Below are 17785 nucleotides of genomic sequence, written 5' to 3' on the forward strand. Positions count from 1 at the left end.
TTAGGGAAAAAAAATCAAGTAACACCCCCATCAATATGATGAGACAGATTACAAAATTAAATGTGGGAAAAAGAAACCATAAAAAAAGAAGAAAATATAGTTGACAATGTCACCAATAGTGTAGACAGGGCTTTTTACGCCCACCCAAAACAATGCAAGAGATCACAAAAGAAAAGACTAATATGTTTTCCCACAAAACTCCTGTTTATGAAAAAACAGACCCAAGAGGCAATTGACGCATTCGGAAAACATGATTTACAACAGTTTGACACGAGGTTCATAGTCACTACATAAAGCACTCTTAGAAAGCAGGAAGAAAATACAATGGAATCTTGTTTCCAGACAAGAAAAGGACATGAATAGATAATTCACAGCAAAACAAATATAAACGATCAATAAACTTATGACAACTGTCCACATCTCCCAGTAATCAAATAATGCATATCAAAGTAATATATCCTTTTTACCTGTCAGATTGACAAGGGTGAGCGAAATGAATCTGCAACACTGGGGGTGTGCAGTGAGTCAGTGGGTGGAGGCTGATGGCTGAGGGGGTGGGATTTGGCCTTAGACCCACACCTGTGTGGATGTGTAGAAGCTCATGTGACGTGGAGGCAAAGTCCCTTCATCTCTCACAGTCCTGGGATCTTCTCTTACAGAAGGGAGACGGTAGCAATGGCCCTGAGTTTAGGGACTGCCGTGGGAATGACATCAGAGGACAATGAGAAAATGCCCAGCCCATGCTTAGCACAGGGCTCAGGCTGTCAGGATGGACACTGACGCAGATCCTGCTGCTAGGGCCCCGTGGTCACTCAGCACAGCCCTCTGCCTCCCGGTTGCCAGTGACTCTCAAGGGCCTCAAAAGGAAGGTCCCTTTTGACCCAATAACTCCACAGCTGGAACTCTGTCCCCAGGAAACTCTAGGTGGACCAAAGTCCTTGTAGACAGATGTTTACTGGGGATGTTTCTGAACAACTAAAAACACCAGAGCACAAATCTGAATGTCTGTCAGTGAATTCCAAATGCATTACACTGTGTTCATGTCTTAGAATATCACAGCCATTAAAAGTTACTCTTTTAAGACTGACATGAAGAAATGTCCATAAAATATTAGTACGTGGAGAAATGGCACCAAAGCATACATACAGCATCAACTGCAACTGCCTTTTTCTTCTTGTTTTGAGATGGAGTCTCACTGGGTCACCCAGGCTGGAGAGCAGTGGCACGATCTTGGCTCACTGCAACCTCCGCCTCCCGGGTTTAAGTGACTCTCCTGCCTCAGCCTCTCGAGTAGCTGGGATTACAGGAGCCAGCCACCACATCTGGCTAATTTTTGTATTTTTAATAGGGATGGGGTTTTGCCACGTTGGCCATGCTGGTCTCAAACTCCCGACCTCCGGTGATCCGCCCGTGTTGGCCTCCCAAAGTGCTGGGATTACAGGTGTGAGCCACCATGCTCAGCTTCAACTGCGTTTTTTTAAAGGATAGAAAAAGAGGCTGGGTGCAGTGGCTCACGCCTGTAATCCCAGCACTTTGGGAGGCCGAGGCAGCCAGATCACCCGAGATCAGGAGTTCAAGACCAGGCCAACATGGTGAAACCCCATCTCTACTAAAAATATAAAATTAGCCAGGTGTGGTGGTGTGCGCCTGTAATCCCAGTTACTTGGGAGGCTGACACAGGAGAATCACTTGAACCCGGGAGGCGGAGGTTGCAGTGAGCCGAGATTGTGCCATTGCATTCCAGCCTAGGGAAAAAAAGCGAAACTGTCTCAAAAAAAAAAAAAAAAAAAAAAAAAAAATTAAAAAAAAAAAAAAAAAATCAAACCCCGGTTTTTTCTCTGGTCACCAGAGAGTTCTGTTACCGTATTTTACTTCCTTCCTTTTACCTTTCTGTGTTTTCTAAACGTGACAGTGCACATGACTCCTATGGCTGACAGTGCCAACAGAACTTCACGCATACACGTGGCGTCCATGCGCCTGCTGCGTCGGGTCCAGTGCAGGTTGCCCACATGGCATGCCTTGCCACAGTCTTCGTGGCTGATGCTCATTTTATCTGAATTGCAGAGGCACTAGGATATGAGAGTTCACACGGCAGAGAACGGACCTTGCACCAGCGCAGCCCAAGGCAGGGAGGACAAAGCTGGCTGGGAGGTGTCTGACCACAGGCTGCCCCGCCAGGCACGGCGGGGGTCCCCACCACCGTTTGCCTCAATTAACAAAACCCAGGAGGCTTCCACGGGGGCACTCCCAGCCTTCCTTAGAAAGGAGCCATGTGAGGTGCAAACACGGAGACCCAGGGGTCTCAACTCCAGCCCCTCATGATGACAAGGGGCGGGGGCTTTTCTAGGCTCCTCAGGGGACTTTGAAGAACTTCCAGGACAGTCCTAATCGCACATTCTCCCCGGAACCCAGAGCACAGCCAACTGGACTCCATGGTTTCCTCGCCCAACCAGTAGCCGCTGCCTCATAGGTACTGAGTGTCCGATGAGCATGAGCGCAGTACTCTGCATCTGGCCCTTCCACTGAAGATATCTCACCTGTCCTCCAAGACCAAGCTCCAGACAGATGGCACCTCCCTGGGAGCCTGGTCTTTACCTTGCAGATACAATTTAGGTTAATAAGCTCTAAGCTTTGATGAGAAAGACCAGATTAATCCCACTGCTGAAAGTGGCTTGAAATAACGTCAACATAACCAACATGAACAGTGATAGCAGCTGTGGTGTGCACTCAGGTTCCAGGCTCCAGGCCAAATGCTGTTCCATGCAGTCTCCCCCTGAATCCTCCCTCTCACCACTTCAGCAGGGAGCACCATCATTCCCACTTTCCTACCATGCGAGGCCAAGACACTCATGAAGCCCACGTAGCCCGTTCAGCAGAGGCAGGATTCAGATGCCAGGAGTGTGACCCCGAGGCCGGAGCACCTGGAAGTGCCACCCCTCCCTTCTGTGGTCTCTGCTTGTGAGGTCAAATCCCGTATGCCGGACCTCAGGAAGGTCCCAGACTGGGCAGAAATTGATCTTCCCATGGAAGAGGTGGGGAACCAGGGGAAAAGGGGGTCTGAGTGATGTTTCCTGTACCCACCCGGGATGTGCTCCATAAATCCCAGACCGGGGAGAAACAGGTCTGAGGTCCCAGGACCAGCAGCTCAGCACCCTGGGGAGCTCATTAGGAATGCAGGTTCCTAGGTCTCATCTAAGACTTAACAACTCTGGGGTGGGGCCACCAACCACACCTGAGATGTGCTGCAGGTAGAGAACAGGGGGTCTCCCAGATCTCCCAGCCCAAAGGCAATCAGGGGTCCACTTCTGGAGAAGGGTGGTGGAGCATTATTTTTGTTTCTGAGCAGGTCTGCATGAGAGGGGAGAGCCTGGACAGATCGCTCCCAGATGAGGGCGAGGGGAGCTCTGGCATAGCTGCTAGGAGGGGCCTTCTGGCTCCCCACATCTCCCAGCTCCCCACATCTCCCAGCGGGAGACCGAGGCGGAGACTGGCTGGTCTCTCCCACCTGGTGGTGCTTCAGAACCGGTAGTGGCTCACCAGAGCCCTCTGAATCTCTGACTCTGAGTTTTAAAGGGTTTTCATGCAGCCGTTTTTAAAAAAATCCTTCATTTTCATTTGCTTAGGATGAGCTTGCAATGACGTTAATTTCCCTAGTGTTGTTTAAATAAATTGCACATATTTGCTACTATTTTAAAGCTGTGAGACAAATGTAATAACAAAATCTGGTGAAAATCAATGCCAGACCTGCACGGGCTTCTGCCTGGAAGATGCACCCGCTTCCCTGGAAGAAAATGTCAGCCACAATTAGCACTCACCCTGGTGGAACAAGCATGTTCTTTTGAACACGCAGTCATCTTGGGCCCATTCAGAAGACATCACATAAACACTGATGCATAATTATACTCATTAAAAATAATGCTTCCAGTTATGCTTAAAAATATTTTCTAACAGATGACACCTGCTGATTTTCCCTGGTGCATGTCTTTCTTCTGTATTTCTGAGTGAATGAAGACTGAGCATTGGGTAATGACTTAAAGGTGACCTTGGCCCAGCATGGTGGCTCACGCCTGTAATCCCAGCACTTTGGGAAGTCGAGGCGGGCAGATAATGAGGTCAATGAGGTCAGGAGATCGAGACCATCCTGGCTAACACGGTGAAAACTCCGTCTCTACTAAAAATACAAAAAAAAAAAAAAAAAAATTAGCCAGGTGTGGTGGCGGGCACCTGTAGTCCCAGCTACTCGGGAGGCTGGAGGCAGGAGAATGGTGTGAACCGCAGGAAGGCAGAGCTTTGCAGTGACCGAGATTGCGCCACTACACTCCCAGCCTGGGGGGGACAGAGCCAGACTCTGTCTCAAAAAAAAAAAAAAAAGAAAGTGACTCTACTACTCCACCATTACCGGAAACTAGATAATATCACATGGTGCCAAAACAAAATTGTGTATACCAGTGCATGCACACAAGTAATGCATGCATGTACGCACTATGCACATACAGATATATTATTGAATGCAACACGTCAAGAATGCACAGATGTATTGGGTGTATGACACATGTACACACATGCACAAATACATGTGTATGAATTACATGTGTTTATGCTTCACACATACACATGGTATGCATATGCCTTATGTGTGTTTGTGTGATCTGTGTGTGTGTACAGAGCACATCACAACTTTCTCAAAACCTAACAGCCCAGCAGCAAGAGTATCTTGGCCAATGGCCCATCCCTGCATGCTGACAGTTTAGCTCAAGCTAGAAGTCCTGTAACTAGGAGGGTCCAGGAGGGTCTTGGTGGCTGAGCTGGTCTTTGGGGTCCAACCAAGCTCGTTCCTGCAGATCTGCAGAATCAGGAGCACCAAGGAAGCCGCCCACCCTTGCTTCCATCCACTCACTGACACCTGCGAAGCTATGTAAGGGGTGGCTTCCCGGAGCTGCCAGCAGCCTGCAGGATGGCTCCCCGAGGATGTGTCATCGAGCCCTCCTTGGCAGGATGGGATCTGGGCTATGGTCCGACTTTCATCTCCCATGAGTGTTTCCAGGCCTGGAAACTGGCCCTGTCGCCAGTGCAGAGGCCAGCTGCCCTGGGCTGCAGTGTCCCATACCCCACAGTTTCCCTCCTGCACTCCCTCCTCTTCCTCATGCCTTTGACTCTGCCCTGCTTCAGCTCCACTGGGCTCCCTGATGCACTCTCAGCTCCCTCAAAGCCCTGCCTACAGGGCAGTGGGCAGGAACGCCCCAAAGCACCCACTCTGGCCTCCAGCCTGTAGGGGCTCAGCTCGCCTGCCAGGTGCTAGGGACCGGACATCCACCTCCACCGCCCCCAGGCCCTGCTCCCACCCCTCTCTCTGCCTGGGCACCTCCTCCTCATGCCAGGCTCAACCTACAGCACCTCCTCTGGCGGGCCACATTCCACATTGCAGGGAACACCTGCTCTGGTGCCACCCTGGACCTGGTACTGCCCCGGGGGCTGTGCGCATTTTCCTAGTCCCACGTTAGGGAGGTACCACAATCCCGGGGCGGGGGGGGCCAGCAGGGCCCTGACAGCTACTCACTTTCTATGGAGCAAACTCAGTGGACAGACTTAAGTCACTGTATCCACACACAGTTACTGATGTCACCCTCGAGCCAGGAGATGACAAAGCAAATGGCCCTCAGCCTGTCCCCTGCATGCTCATATGGCGGGGAGGTACAGCCATGACCTCAGGGATGCCTTCCCAAGTCCTGTACGGGCCCTGGCCCCGCCCATGTGACTTCCCAGGCACAGTCTCATTTAGTCCTCAGGGCAGCCCACAGAGGACACCAAGCTCAAGGGGTGAAGTCCCACTCAAGCTTGGACGGCCAGGACTGGAGCCCAAGCTGTCCGACCTGCGGCCCACCATCCTGATGGGACCATCCCACCACCTCCCACAGGGCCCCTGATTAGTGCAGAGTCAGAATCAGGCAGGAGGTTCAAATTGGCACCAAGTCGCACAGAATTAGTCCATTGGGGAGTTGGGGACAGAAATACTTATGGTGGGTATAATACCTCGATCAGGGCACTGAAGGGTGAATAGGAGTTTGCCAGGCAGGATGGGCCGGGAAGTGGGCACACACAGTGCCACAGGACAGTGTGGATGCCTCAGAAACCAGGCAGACACCGCCATGATTTGGGGCCTGGAAGGAGAGCAGGGTGGGGGTGTCACAGGCTCTGAGGTTAACAGCTGCGTGGAGCATACATTTGCTCTCCACTGCCCAAGTCAGGATTTATTTCATCCCTGACCTCAGTCCCTCACCTGTGAAATGGGGATGATCAGGAAGCTCCCCTGCCAGGGGTGGGGTGAATGTGGTACTGTCTAGGGAGCACTGACAGATGTGGGGACCTTCAGCCCTGCTCTCGGAAGAAACCTGAGAAGGGGCAGAGCTGGGGGTGGAGCTCCTAAAAGCTGGGCAGGACTTTCAGAGGGCAGAGAAGGAGAGGGCAAGGCTCCTGCAGCCTGGAGGCCGGGTCGAGGGGTCCTGGGATGAGCTCTGAGTGTTCAGGCGCTAGGGCTGGGGGACGGGCGAGCTCGGGGTGTCCCATAACCCTTACATCCCAGGAAGGGAAACTGAGGCCCAGAGCAGTGGAAGAATTTGTCCAAATTGCCTGGCTAGGGAGAGCTGGGGCCAAGTGGTGCAGGAGACTGAGGGTGGGGTGGGGAGGGTCAGAGACTGCTCTGGTGAGGGCACCGTGAGCAAGGTGGGCTCCTGGACCCAGCCTGAGGGGCCTGCCAGGGAGGGAAGTGTGGGCCCAGGCTCCTTCCTGGATGACCTAGTGGGGTCCAGAGAACCCAGGTCTGGGCCCAGCATCCACAGCCCCTCTACTGCACTCATACTTTCCTCCTGGGAGCCAATCCCAGAGGCGTGGGGGTGGGCTGAGGGTCCAGTCGGCCAATCAGAGTCTGGCATTCCACCTGGCCAGGTGACTGCTCCAGGGAAGGCAGGTGACCCCAGCAGGGGACTTTCCCGGGGCTGCTGGAAGGAGTGGGCTCTCCTCCCTGGATGAGGGTTCGAGATGGGAGGGTGGGAGCCCTGCCAGTCTCCTTGCCCCCACAGGCACTTGGGGCTTTGGGCCTGGCCTCCAGGCCGCCTGGATTAGCCCCTACCTCCCCCTTCCTGACCCCTGGCCCCAGTCTTGCTGTTCCTGAAACGCGCCACGCCCAGGCTGGTCGCTACCAGGACAGGCTCTTCAGAGTCTGTTCACACTCGGCCTCCTTGGCCTGGACAGCAACCTGGAGACACCATACTCCTCCTCCTCCTCTTCCCTGCTTCCTTACCCCCTACAGCTGCTCTGCTGCAGCTGAGCTAAGAGCCTGGCCTGTCTGCAGGTGGCATCTGTGAGCCCCGCACCTTTGGCTTCGTGGCTTCAGCTACCTTTCCTGGGTCAGACCGCAGGGCGAGTTGCTGGTCTCAGTATCACGTGCAGCCATTGGCCGGCTGGGGATGGCGGTCCACGGGTTGAACAGACCCCAGGAGTGGAGAGAGTCTGCAGCCCAGGGCATCATCAGAGCCCGGAGCAGTATGCCCCAGATGCCTGGTAAATGGTGCCACCACTCCCGCCTCTTGCTTACACGAGGCTGTGGGAGGCCCACCCTTGGGTCCCTCTGAGCCCTGAGCAGCCAGGAGTGGCAGCAGATGAGCTTGTCCAGGGTCCCAGGTTTCAGGGTCAGAGCCCACCTGCCCAGCACTGGTGGGGACAGGGTGTGGGAGCCTGAGGCCCCCAGGGATGTGTCTACAAGGTACAGGCGACTCTAAACCTGCCTGCTTCTTAATCAGCTTTTATTTACGAAGCGCTTCTCATTTTAGATCGTCTCTCCCCACTGAGCCCTAATCAGCTGTGCTTCCTGTCAAATGCATGCTGCTGATTCTACGCTAAGATGGTGATTTACGGAGGGAGTGGCAGCGGGAGCCCCCAGGCACGGGTCCTAGTGCTGGGCCCTGTGACCTGCATGAGGCTTCCACTCTCTCTGGGCCTCGGCTTCCCTGTTGATGGGAGGGGCTGGCTGAGCTCTGTGCTCTGGAGCTACCCGGATGCCTGGAGCGTGGGCAGCCGTGGGGGTGGGAGTGATGTTAGAAGCCGAAGGCTGGGGCACCTGGGGAAGCGGAAGCCTGGCTTCACATCTGGGGAAGAAGGTGCTGCAAAACTGCCACTGATGGGGCGATGCGCGACAAAGCCCCGCGTGTAAGTGGAGCTTGGCTTCTTAGAGATAAAATGACAGCCTGGGCTCCAGTGGGCTGCTCAGGGGGCCCTGCATGGAAGGTGTGTTCCCACTCCACCCATAGCTCCAGGGGTCTGGGTGGTCTCGTGGTCTTTCTGGATGAACTCCTTTCCGGCCCCGGTCTCTCTGTGCAGACGCTTCCTGGACTGATCTCAAATGCAGGCGTCCCCTCTTCCCAGAGATACGGTGACCAATCCCTTACACTCAAGAATACATAAATTGTGATTCAGGGGAAGTGATGAGAGGTAAATGAGCTTAAGAGGACAAAAGGAAGGCACGCAGACGAAGACAGCTTCCGTTCCACTGGAAGTCCATGGCCCCGGGTTCACAGGCAAGGTGCATGCTGAGAAAACCACACTAGCTCCCATGTCCACACCTGCACCCTGTGGCGGCCTGTGCTCTCCCCAGGGCTGGATTCTGCCCTGCTGGCTTCTTGGGGCCACAACATTTTATTTTCTTAAGCTCCTGGCAGCCCCGCTCTCCGCCTGGGTCTTGCTCTCCTTGTAAGAGAAGTGCTGCCTGTGTGATGAGGCTGTAACTGGCTGTGACTGCGAGGCGAGGTCTCCAGGGACAGCTCAGTATCAGCAGAAAGCGGGTCATCTCCCTCCCCCCATCACTCGCAAGTGAGGACGAGGAATGCAGAACTGACCTGGGGCAGACGATTTACGAGATCGTCTTTTCTGTTTTTTGAAAAGAAAAAAACGTGTCAAGGAAAGAATATAATCACACGCACCTCCCAAGTTATATGCAAAAAGTTATCATTTGTTGTATTTTTTATTCTCGAATCCACACATCTGTTAGGACCCTGGAATTACAAAGCGCCAAGGAGGAGCCACGGCTGTGAAGTGAAAGGACAGATGCGAAAACACTCAGAGGTGAAGCCACATGGGGGAGGGCCAGCCGCCAAGACCAGGCTTCAATCCGGAAACTCCCAGAGCACTTCCACGGAAGAAGAGGGTCTTTCCCACAGGCCCTCTGGCCGGGGCCTGTGAGCTGGTTTGCAGGTGGATGGTGATCAACCGTTTTAACATTTCCTTGTGGTAGAAATGCAGATGGCAGGTCCCACTCCAGTCCTTCTGGACGTATCACATGAGGCTGTCTGCAGGGTGGATGAGCTCCCTGGGCATCCTGAACTGAACACCTGCTCTGCAGTGCCATAGCCACTGCGTGGAAATGCCTCCCAGGGGCACAGACGCCAGAGAAAGCCTCTTGAATAGATGGGCCGAGATGGGGTGGGCCTGATGGAAGCCCAAGCGTGGCGCAGATGGAACAGGGGAGCAGGGCCTGGGTTCCCTGAGCATGGGTTATTAGTTGTGGGGGGCCTGATGCTCCTGCCAAGTTCAGTGAGGAAGAGCGAGCATCCCCTGTTCTAGTCGAAGTCACTACCCTCAAGAGATAGCACGAACGTGGAAATTGCTTCAAATTCCCTGACACCAGATCTGTAGTACGTTTCTAAGGGAAGCCGGCAGCCCCGGCCTGTGGTGATGGGTCACAGATGGCGGTGGTGGCATCCCTCACTTGTCATCCCGCCCAGCGGCCAGGTCCTGCACTGACCCTGCTGGACACGTCCTTAGCATCTGAAGTTCTCAGATGTTGAGAACAATGTTGAGAAAATGGCATGGGCACAAGTCCACCTGATTCAACAAAAGCAACTTATGGGAATGTTTTCAAATCAGTTTCTGGTGGCACATGACCTCTGGTCACTGTACCGGCTGTTGCCACGGTCAGGGTGCTCCGTGTCAGCTTGTTGGGGTACATCTGCCCCCCTCCTGGAAAGATGTAACTGCCGGCTTTCATTATCCAAGGAAAAGCAACTCTTTGGGGAGGTCCCCACACCACTGGATTTCTCTGATAGGCGGCATAGCCCTGTGAACCTGAAATGCTGAGACACAAGGCTTCTGTAGCCGCAGAGCTTGGGGTCTGATTTGCATAAGCAAATAAACTAGATCCAGTGTCAAGGAACTGAGAGAGGACACAGAGGGGATTGTGCTTCTTTACTTCCCTGATTTTGCTGCCTCTCCTTATCTTCCAGGCTGGACAGAGTGCAGCGGGAGCCATTCCACTGAGGAAGAAAGGAGTATTTGCAACAGCCCTGAGCTGGGGATTCTGCTGGCTCCCCTCCACACACCCCTGTGAGCCATGTGGGGGAAAACAGAGCCCTCCTTTTCTGTGAAGATAAAAATAGAGGTGGCAAATGTCTCCAGAAGTAGAAATCTGGGTGAACAGTAGGTACTGAAGATGGTTTTTGGTGTGAATGAGAAAGCTGATTATCATGGGAGAATTGAGCTCAGGGAGCAGAACTTTCTTTACATACCAGATGCTGGCCAGTCCTACTGTGTGGTCATGTCAGGCATAAGACGCATCTAATTTGTGGATTTCATTTTGTTTCCAACATGCCTCATGACTGTGTAGAATGGCGATGGGCACAGAACAGATCTCGGAGGTGCCACTGGAGAGTGCCTACGAAACGGTCTTACTCTGACCTGGGGAAGTCCACCACCTGCGGACTGGGTGGCCCAAGGAAACAGGGCAGAGGAGCTCCTGCCCCCTGGCCTTTCCCCACAGCAGAGCCAGGTGGGCCCTGGGGCAGCCTTGAAGCTGGACTGGCTGCCAAGGCAAAGCACTGCAGCTCTTCCCTGCGCCCAGCCCTCTAATATGGCCCTGCTGTGCAGAGCTGCCTACTGCGTAGGACTGTCGGCATGGCTGAACGGCACGGCTTACGAGGTTGCTCCACGCACTGGAGCTTCCTGTGAGAGGAAAGGTGCTCTGTCTGGGAATGCAAGGAGACGAGCACCCTCAGGACGGAAGGTTCTGGGAGCTCTGAAACCCTATGTAGGTCTCGGAGCCCTGCTGAGGCCACAGCATCTTCTGCACGTTACTCACTAACAAAATCAGCGCTCACCCCTCCATGCACTGCAATCCCAGCCACCCAGCACCTCTGTCCCCAAAGCCACTGGTCTTTGACATCGTCTAGCCTCAGACTCCTGGGTGCTGGCAGCTTCTCATGCGGCAGTGACCAAAGACCCATGGCACATCTCACAGTGCATTTTCGGCTCCTGTTTTGCTGAACACGCTAATGTTTGGGTAAATATGTGGCCGACCCCAGCCACACACGCACCACATCTTAGTCTAGTGCTCCAAGACGATCAATTGCACAGGAGTCTGTCGTGGAAATGAAACCTCTGGGGAAGGACCGACCGTGCCTGCATTACGAACGAACATTGCTCTGTTGGAACAGGGAGGATACGATTTCTTTCCCAAATACCAAGGCTATTTATGGTTCTTTTCAATCTCTCTGATTCGCAGTCTTCCTGTTCTCATTGCTTCCTTATAGCTTTGGGTTAAATATGCTTCAAAAGGAAATAATGTGGCCCCCCTCCCCTAAATGTCAAACCTAGTATGGATATTTACTGAGGATAATTAGATTTCTTTTAAAAAGGGGGTGCCCTAAAACTTACACAGTTCATTCCTCTACCTCCTATTTCCTTTTCAGTGTACCTTTGAGAAAGGGTCCATTTTGCTTTCCCGAAAACATGTATATTTAAAATATTTAACTAGGATATTGTCTGCAGCCTTCTCGCTGGTTTCCATGGCAGCTAAGGATGGACGGAATAAAATGGTATTTAACAAACACAAACTAAAACAACGGAATGATATCTACATTCTTTTACAAATAGAACATGCGAGCTGTTCTGTCAGCATTTGCATGAGTTTCGTTTCGAAAAGGCACTTACTGGATTTGTTTTGTTTTCTTTTCTTTTTTTTTTTTTGAGACGGAGTCTCGCTCTGTCGCCCAGGCTGGAGTGCAGTGGCTGGATCTCAGCTCACTGCAAGCTCCGCCTCCTGGGTTTATGCCATTCTCTTGCCTCAGCCTCCCGAGTAGCTGGGACTACAGGCGCCGCCACCTCGCCCAGCTAGTTTTTTGTATTTTTTAGTAGAGACGGGGTTTCACCGTGTTAGCCAGGATGGTCTCGATCTCCTGACCTCGTGATCCGCCCGTCTCGGCCTCCCAAAGTGCTGGGATTACAGGCTTGAGCCACCATGCCGGGCCTGGATTTGTTTTCTTACATCAATGACACCAGTGGGGGCTGAACGCACTCTCCCTGTCCCGCGAGTAGCACCAAATTTCTTACTTCTGTTCTCTCATGAGAAGGGGAGATCATTTTGAAAATTCCCATAGAAATAATACAAAGAAAGGTTTCCTGAACACAGTTGGGCGGCTATTTCTTCACTGTGCCCATTTGGAAGGAAAGTCTCAGCAGGAAGGCTCCTGCCTTGCTGCCATGGTGTCAGCGCACCACAGTGCACCACAGTCTCGGCTCAACGCCCCCAGGATGGAGTAGGGGCAGGGAGCCAGCACCTTCATTTTTACCCAGGGAGGTTCCATGACTTGCCCAGCATCATGCCCCTGTCTTCTGGAGGCTGACTGGAACTCAGGCCATGGCCCCCGGAGCCTGGGCTCTCAGTTCTAACCATTCCTCCTCTCGCAGGACACAGAGGATGGAGGGTCACCCAGCATGCTGCGGTCCTGGGACCCCTCTCCCCCTGCGCCTGTGGGCAAAGCCAGTGCCTGGGCTGTGACCTCTGAGGGTCTGGACTGTCCTGGGGGTGAGAGTTTAGACTTGGTTCTTTAGGCAGCTTGGAACAATTACCATCACCCTGTGGAGGGGTTTCACGTTGTTCCTAATTAGTATCACAAACCACGTTTCTCTGGATGAAGATCTCAAAGCCGCCCACCCCCTTCCCTGACCCTGCAGCCTTGCCTCCCACCAAAAGTGAAGATACAGAAGGAGGAGGAACTGTGGCTGACAAAAGAGCACATGGCATGTGTGTTCTGACGTCAGCCTCTTTGAGGGTGTTGATAAGCACTTCCATCTAGCAGAAGAACAGAGGTTCCAGAATGTTCTGGTACAAAGAGATCTGGACAAGCCACCAAGCTTGTGACCTTGGTCCTGGGCGGGCTGCACCCCTGGCTTTAGACCAGGTTTCTCGACCTCGGCATTCCTAACACTTTGGGCTGAATCCTTCTCTGTTTTGGGGCATCCTGGGTACCGTAGGATGCTGAGCAGCATACCAGGCCTCCACCCACTCCATGCTACGAGCAACCCCCACCGTGGTGATAACCACAGGTGCCTCGGGTCTCGCCAGATGCCCTGGCTGAGAACAACTTGCTCTAGAGATTCAGGAAAATTATATTTAGTTAGAAAGACCTTAAACAAAATTACCCTCCAGTTTACAGAAAAATATATTCATAGTAAAAAAAATTAAATTAAATTAGCAAGTTAAGGGAAAATGTATTACTTTTTTCCGGAGTCGTTAGTGGTGGAACTGAATGAAATCATTCCTATTTTGTCAATTAGTGAGAAAGATGGTTGGTGCCATCAGCGTGTGTGACTCGGGAAGGCTTTGGTGAGGACCACAGTAAAGGCTCCAACCACAGCCCTGGCGCCCAGACCCTCAGTGACGTGTCCTCTGAAGAGCCCCCGGGAACTCCAGCTTCATGGATCTGTCGTCTACCGCGCAGTGCCACGCGCCCGAGGGATGGGCTCCGGCCACATCACAGGATCAGGCACCTGCATTTCAGTCTCACAGACACCCCTGTTCTTGCTGGGAATCTTTCTGCCGCATACAAAAGACTGTGTCTGTGACCCCTCTCTCACTGTTTTCACAAAATCCTTCTCCAGAACCACAGAGGATTTTATTTTTAACCAAATATTAAATGAGAGCCCTGGCCTTGGAGCGAAACACAAACGTGGTGGTCTGAGAAGTCTGCCTTCAGTTTTACTTTCATCACCTGCAGAGGGCAGCGCTGGCCCCTCACACCTCTGCTTGGGGGGCTCCGAACAGGCTCCCCAAAGTGTGCACATACACGTGTGTGTGTATGTGATGTGCACCCATGTACACACCCACACGTGCACACTCATATACAATGTGTACACCCATGTGCGCAAACACATGCACACACACACACCAGCTCTAGTCGAGCTAACAGCCCAGGTAGAACTTATTTGTGCTAGAAGCTGAGACACTGGAGGGCCCGTGTGCCCGTCTCCACACTGCACCTGTGAGCTTTCCCAGCTCCCAGCCTGCACAGGCCTGCGGGGGAGGCAGGCAGGTGGGCTCGTACCTCATCAGGAGGCCAAAGCTTGGACTGACTGACCCAGACAGACATGGAACTGGGATGGTGGCCACGGCTCGGGGGATGGCCATGGCTAGGGGGACTAGAGGTCACGCCCCCAGGACAACTTCAGAGACCTCGTGGTCCTTACTTTGCAGATGGATCAGAGACATCCTTGGCTGGGAAGTGGGCAGAGGCAGATTCACCCCGGGGCTCGCTCTCAGTGCCCCTCTGCCCCTCGTGGCAATTCTGGGAAAGTCCTTGAGCCTCTGATTGCATCAGGACAGATGGCAAATGAGTCAACCATGTAGAACATACAGCCTCATCCATGGCACCACAATACGGGCAGGGCCCAGGGCCCGAGGCAGAGCGCACATCCCACAGGGGTGCGCTGAGTAATTACATCGTGACCGGGGCTGGCCTGGCTCGGCTCTTTGCATCTGCTGTTCCCTCTGTCTGGAACACTCCTCCCACGGGAATTTTTTCATGGCTGGCTTCTTCCCACACATCACGTCTCAACTGGGATGTCACATCCTGCACCCCTGGATGAAACAGCACCTTTACCCTCTGTCCGCTGTCCCGGGGCTGGGTATCCCTCACCTGATTCTGAATGTTTCTGCACCGCATTTGCTGGACTGAACTTGCCACATAGACACCTGGCCTCCCTGCCCCGAGAGAAGGTAAGCTCAGTGAGGGTGGGGGCCACGTTGCAGTGTCCTCCGTCGTGTCCCCAGGTCTTAGACGGAGCTGCCACACAGCAGTGCCGGGATAAGTGAATGCCCAGCATCACTCCTGGAGTGAACAAAGACAGTGACTTCCAGATCTTTCCAGCCCATGGGACTCCAAGGTCCTCAAAGATATGACTGCCACTCAGGTCCAGCCCTGTGGCCACGCCTCTGGGGGAGAAGGTGACACAGAGTCTGCACCATTCATTCTTCCCTCCACGGCTCACGTGACCAGAGCCTCCCTGCCGGCATGGCCCACTTTTATCCCTGACGCCCTCCACATAGCAGCAAGAATCTTCACCAAGCCGCCTTCCAGGTCACCATGGGCTCATCCCCTTCCGATCTTTTTGGGACAGTGCCCCTCCCTGGCAGCGTCTGCACTGAGGTCTGCCCTTCTCCCACCAGGACCGGCCTGGGGAAAATGACCAATAACTCAACATATTTTGCTCCCTAGGGGGTTTCCCTGCTGGTCCTGGGGAGTCCGGGTTCGTACTGGTAGCTGACTGCCCCTGGGGCGCTGGGCACCCCTCCATGTACAAGTGAAGGAGTGGCCCAGATGTCGTTCAAGGCCGTTTGCAGCCTGAAAACACTGGCTAAGTTTGAACTTCTCAGCTCTGAAAGAAGAAGACCAATTCCAATAGTCACTCCGACCTTCACGCCCATGAAGAGTTACAAGCTGTGGCTCCTTTGGGGTGCATTTCACGGCCATGAAACCTAATCCTGACAGCCCATCACCCCCGAAACTCGAGTCCCCGGGAGGGGTACGTTCTGATGTGGAGAAACACGCGTGGTGACACCAACACACGCTCCGCCCAACGCAGGGGCCATGGAATCTGTGCCTGAGCAGCCAGACCTCTGCTGGTGACAGTGTCTGAACTTGCAGGAGCATGGAGGTTATTCACACTCATTAAAATAGCTCGTCATCTTCAAAACAAAGCCAGGAGATGGACAGGTTCTCTACAAGTTTGCCAACGGCACTGTTGCTGTTTATTTATTCCAGAATTGCTGTTTTTCAGTCCCGTTGAGGGCCACCTTTTAGAGAAGGATTAAACAAACCACTATTTTCTGGAGAGCTTCAAACTTGGACCCACACCTCAGGACCTTCTAGTTGCTTTCCCAAGGCAGACATGCCTTCTGCAGAAACAGCTCACGTGGACAGCCCTGGGGGACTGTCCCCTCACTGCCCTGATGCCCCGTGGCCCCCTTCAGTTAAAGTTCTCCAATGCTCAGGTGTCCAGGTTCAGATACTAGCCAGCCAGTCCTGGGGAACTCATGGAGGAACGCAGTCTACGGGTGCTTCCCCACAACGCCAGCCTCACTTACAAGGCCTCTGCTCTCAGGGTGAAGGGCAAGAAGTGATTCATATCCAGGCTTCTCTAGGAGATGGGGGGAGGGACCAGGGGATGGGGTGATGGGTCAGGGGGATGGGGGGATGGACCTGGGGGATGAGGGTTATGGACCATGTGAGTAGTGGGAGACAGGCCTGTGCAGGAGAGAGTTCACCCTGGTCTAGGCCTCTTCTGGGCTCCCCAAGCCAGTGGGCGTGCCCACGGCCCCTGCTCTAGCCTTTGCACGAGCTCTACAGTGACACACTTGACATTTGCTAACAGCTGCCTGTGGGCCCCCACCTCCACAGCTCAGCAACCCCTCTTGTTCTGTGACAGCCCCACAACCCCCAGCACACAAATGCAGATAGGAGGCAAGGAGAAGCCGAGCCCCTGGCCGCGATTAGAGGAGCTCGGGTGCAGGCCCAGGATGCAGACTCCAGACGTCCTGCTCTGAGCTTTTGCACCACAGCCCAAGGGGTGCGTTCGTGCTAACGAAGCCCGTGCCTCCTCCACGTGCTCCCAGGCTGTCTGTGATTCATCAGAATGTGCAGAAGAGAAGGCGTGAGAGCTCGGCCCACAGCGGACACAGTGGCGCAGCCTGCCCTGTTGTGGGAACCTGAGCATGGGGGGCACGGGCTGGGCATGGTGAACACCCCAAGTGAGCCTGGGGTGATGCAGCCGGGCGGCCGTATCCAACCCTGTGAAGTGCTGGGTCCTGAGCTACTGACCATACACAGAAGCCTTTTTCAGACTGAGTTTGGTATCAGTGTGAGTGTGCGACACCCACGCATGTTTCACATAGGCGCATGTGTGTGCTGTGTGGAGTGTGTGTGTACGTGGATATGTGTGCTGTGGGTGGTGTATATATGTGTGTAGTGTGTGTGGTGTGTAGTGTGTGCAGTGTATGTGGTATGTGCACACGATTCATGTGTGTGGTGTGAAATGCACTGTGTGTGGTGTATATAGTGTGCATGGCACATGTGACATGCTCTGTGTGCATGGCATGTGGGGCGTGTGTGGGTGTGTGCAGCATGCACTGTGTATATGGTGTGTGTGGTGTGTATGGGGCATGTGTGTGGTGACGTGCACTGTGTATATGGTGTATCCAGGGTGTGTGTGTGGTGTGTCACTTGCACTGTGTGTATGGTGTGTGTGTGGTGTGTATGGGGCATGTGTGTGTGTGTGTGTGACGTGCACTATGTGTATGGTGTGTGTGGTGTGTCCAGGGCGTGTGTGTGTGGTGTGCACTGTGTGTGGGGCGTGTGTGTATGTGGTGTGTCACTTGCACTGTGTGTATGGTGTGTGTGGCATGCACTATGTGTGTGGTGTTACAAGGCAGTGTGTGTGTGGTGTGCACTGTGTGTGGGGCGTGTGT

The 17785-nt window shown here is 53.6% G+C and overlaps 1 protein-coding gene across 1 annotated transcript in view; it reads right to left on the reverse strand.

Moving 5' to 3' along the window:
* LOC108541616 (cadherin-4) overlaps positions 1-17785 on the reverse strand; it is a gene marked incomplete at its 3' end in the record, with an annotated part of 687309 nt that overhangs the window by 157818 nt on the left and 511706 nt on the right. The window lies entirely within an intron of this gene.

Source organism: Rhinopithecus bieti, unplaced genomic scaffold, assembly GCF_001698545.2.
Source record: "Rhinopithecus bieti isolate Rb0 unplaced genomic scaffold, ASM169854v2 scaffold_20477, whole genome shotgun sequence".
NCBI classification, from domain to species: domain Eukaryota; kingdom Metazoa; phylum Chordata; class Mammalia; order Primates; family Cercopithecidae; genus Rhinopithecus; species Rhinopithecus bieti.